We start from the raw sequence: 3,917 nt of genomic DNA, 5'->3' as shown, positions 1-3,917 counted from the left end.
AGAAAGAGAATTATAGATCAATATTCCAGATGGACATAGATGCAAAAATCCCCATCCAAATATTAGCCAATCTAATCCAAAACACATCAGAAAGATCACTCACCTAGACAAATTGGGATTTATCCCTGGTATGCAAGGATGAATCAACATTCTCAAGTAAAGAAATGTGATATATCACATTAACAAACTGATGAACAAAATAAAAAAGATGATCTTAATAGATGCAGAGGAAGCATTTTATAAAATACAACATCATTTTATGAAGAAAGCCTTATGCAAATTGTGTATAGAAAGAACATTCCTATATAAGAATGTTGTTGATATTTTGATGCTGATCACATTGAATCTCTAGAATTATTTTGGTCATATAGAATTTTGATAATATTGAATCTTCTAATCTTGAAAGATTTTCCCATTTTATATATTCTTACTCTTTGTTTAGCATTTTGTAATTTTCTTCTTAGAGATTTTTGGCATCCTTAGTTAAATTCAATCCAATAATTTATTTTTTGTGTCTGTTACGCATGAGATTAATCTTATAAGTAGTTTCTCATCCATGGTATTGTGTTTGTATTTTTAAGAAATGTTATCTTGCTGACCACAAACATTATTTTTTAAGATTTATTTATTTTGCTTGAAAGTCACAGTTGCAGAGAGGAGAGGCAGGGAGAGAGAGGGAGGGGGGAGAGAGAGAGAGAGAGAGAGAGAGAGAGAGAGAGGTTTTCCATCCACTGGTTCACTCCCCAGATGGCCTCAATGGTCAGAGTTGCCTTGATCCAAAGGAAGGAGCCAGGAGCTTCTTCCAGGTCTCCCACATGGATGCAGGGTCCCAAGGACTTGGGCCATCTTCTACTGCTTTTTCAGGGCATAGCAGAGAGCTGGATCAGAAATGGAACAGCAGGGTCTCAAGTGGGGCCAAGAGGGGGTGCCGGCACTGCAGAAAGTGGCTTTACCCTCTTTGCCACAGCACTGGCCCTGGTATTGTGGTTGAATGCAAAGGTTATTGAATTTTGTGTGTTGATTTTATATCCTGCCACTCTACCAAACTCTTAGTGAAGTCTTTTGGATCCTCTATATATAGAACCATGTCATCAAATAGGGGTAGTTTGGATTCCTCTTTGCTAATTTGTTTCAATTTAGTCTCTTTTTATTGCCTAGTGGCTGTGGCTAATACTAGCAGGACTATGTTAAGTAGCAATGGTGAGAGAGGGGATCCACTGTATGGAGGAGAAAAAAGAAACATTATTCTCTTCAAATCAGCTAATTTGGCCCCTTCTAAACAAGAACTAAAAGGTCAAGAACATGCAAGTCTTCTGGATTTAAATCATTTCAATTTAAATTTAGATAATTTAGATGATCGTACAAAGACCCAAGGAACCGCATTGTTTGGAAATATCATGAACATTAGCTATCACTTCGATGGAGCAAAACCAGAACATTTTCCTGAAGCCATATGGTTGTGGTTCAGTATGTTTTTTGAATGACCCAGTTATCTTATATTAAGGGCCAAACTGATAGTTTTGAGACACAAGCACAAAAGCTCTTGTACTTAAAATTGTGACAGTGAGAGAACACTCAATTATCAAGAAGGATTGGATAGGATAAGGTTGTATTTTTGAAAGTTTAACATTGATATCAAGAAACCAGAGTACTGATCTTTTTGAGGGTGGCCAATCCATTTGATGTAAACATGAAGAACTTCTAAAGTAAAACATCTTGTGCCTTTCATTAAGTGCACAAATTGGAAATAAGTCTGGGAAAGCTCTCCAAAAATACATAGGAGTCCCCCATCAGGAGGATGATGCCCTGCCAATAGTGTAAGAAATTTTCTGATACTATATGTAACTTTATTATTTTAGTAGAATTAGTGTAAAACAGTGGCATGACTTTGTAGTACTAAATAATTTGGGGGTTTGACATTTGTAAAATTCAGGCTTTTATGTATGATGTATCATAATAGAGCTAATTTATCCACTTGCTGATCTTTGCATGATCAAAATACCAGCTTTTTGCTGCTTTGAAATTAGAAGATTTTTTAAAATGTAACTGTTGATATTGGCATTTGTGTATGAAAAGACTCCATAATAGATCTTGTTTCTAAAAATTCAAATACAACTACAATAAATTCTAGTTAGTCAAGTGTTACTGCATAAATATTCTGTAATATGTGTATAAAAGTGATGCTTTTGACTTTATATGAAACACTCCATTTGACTTATTCATTGATGACTACTTAAATTAATAAACATTACATAAAATTTTCATAAAGGGTGAAGCTCTTTGGGAAACATTTGAGTGAACTTATAAGAGTACTAGAGACTCAACCAATTTTCTAGTTAACCATTATTATACATTGCATGCTCACTATCCATTCAGGTAAGTGCCAGCTATATAGTGATTAATAATAATTATTATTAATAATAGCACAAAACTACATTAAATGTACTGGTGGCAGTTATATGACAATTGAATGTAAGATATTTATATAGGCAATAACAATAAGAAAATAATTATTATTCAGCTTTTGTATATTTTAAGAGAGGGTATGGAATGTAATTCAAGCATCATTTCCAAGTAGTTCTACATTGAATTAGATTTTTGTTGCATTTCTATTGTTTTTATTTATCATGCTAAGATTAAAGGTGCACTGAATTAGCAGAATTCTCAGACAGGTAATCATCTCATTCATATATTTCTTGACTTTTATATTCTCATGGATATTTCATTTCTCCATGTAGCGTTTGAAGTAATTAAAAACACATGAAAAATCTTACAGACATTTCATTTTAAAGATGTTTATGTTGAGTGGCCCATGAGAGCGGGAGGGGGTGGCGGTGGCAGGAAGGTGCTGCTCTTTGGCATAAATTGCAATCAATTAGGGATCGTTTCTCAGAATTGAGTTAGAAGTGGAAGTTCAGAAAAGCGAGGCCACCATTGCTGCTTTGAGCACCTCAGAAGGGCAGAAAGGATTTATCAGGAGTGAAAAAGAAGAGCTTGCTAGGAGTCAAAGGAAATAATAAAAAGACTGCTCTGATGAGAAGTCTAAGGACTGCTCTAAAGATAAAAGGGCCACCAAGGAGTCCAGTGAGAAGGACCCCGGGCCAGGACCAGGCGTGAAAGCGGTGCAGCGCTTCCAGCGGTAGCAGCAGCACCAGGTCTCCTTCCAGCTGCAGCTCCAGCTTGGGCTCCAGCACCAGCAAGGGCTCCAGCTCCACCTCGGCTTCAAGCCGCTCCTCAGCTCCAGCTCCAGCAGTTCCTCTGGCTCCTGGAGTGCCTCCTGGTGCAGGCACAACAGAAGGCACTTGGGCTCCAAATCCAAACCACCTTAAAGAGATGGAAAGCAAAGGAAAAGACGGAACCCATCCCCTAAACCCACCAAAGTGCACATTGGGAGGCTCACCAGGAACATGACCAAGGACCACATCATGGAGATATTTTCCACCTATGGGAAGATTAAAATGATTGACATGCCTGTCGACAGGATGCACCCATCTGTCCAAAGGCTATGCCTGTGTGGGGTTTGAGGAGGCTGAGAAGGCCCTGAAGCACATGAATGGAGCACAAATTGATGGCCAGGAAATCACTGCTACTGCTGTGCTGGCCTCCTGGCCCAGGCCGCCCCCTTGGGGATTCAGTCCTCCCAGGAGAATGCTTCTGTCACCTCCTATGTGGCACGGGTCACCCCCCACGCATGAGAAGGTCTCCTCCCCGAGGCCAGGTCTCCCGTGCACTGGCGATCTTGCTCTCCTGGCCACCGCCATCACAGGAGCAGCTCCAGCTCCAACTCTTCCCAGCAAAACTCATGCCCCTGTAACTTGTATCTCAGCCACCTCAGTTCTGTCGCTTTTCTAGCCAGAAAAGGCTGTGTAGGAAAGGGAATTCCTCATGCAGGCAGGCTTCAGTGTCCACAGTGGAGT

Source organism: Oryctolagus cuniculus, chromosome Y, assembly GCF_051225735.1.
Source record: "Oryctolagus cuniculus isolate XC-2025 breed Fujian yellow rabbit chromosome Y, ASM5122573v1, whole genome shotgun sequence".
Lineage (NCBI taxonomy): Eukaryota > Metazoa > Chordata > Mammalia > Lagomorpha > Leporidae > Oryctolagus > Oryctolagus cuniculus.
Note: the sequence above shows the minus strand (reverse complement) of the source record.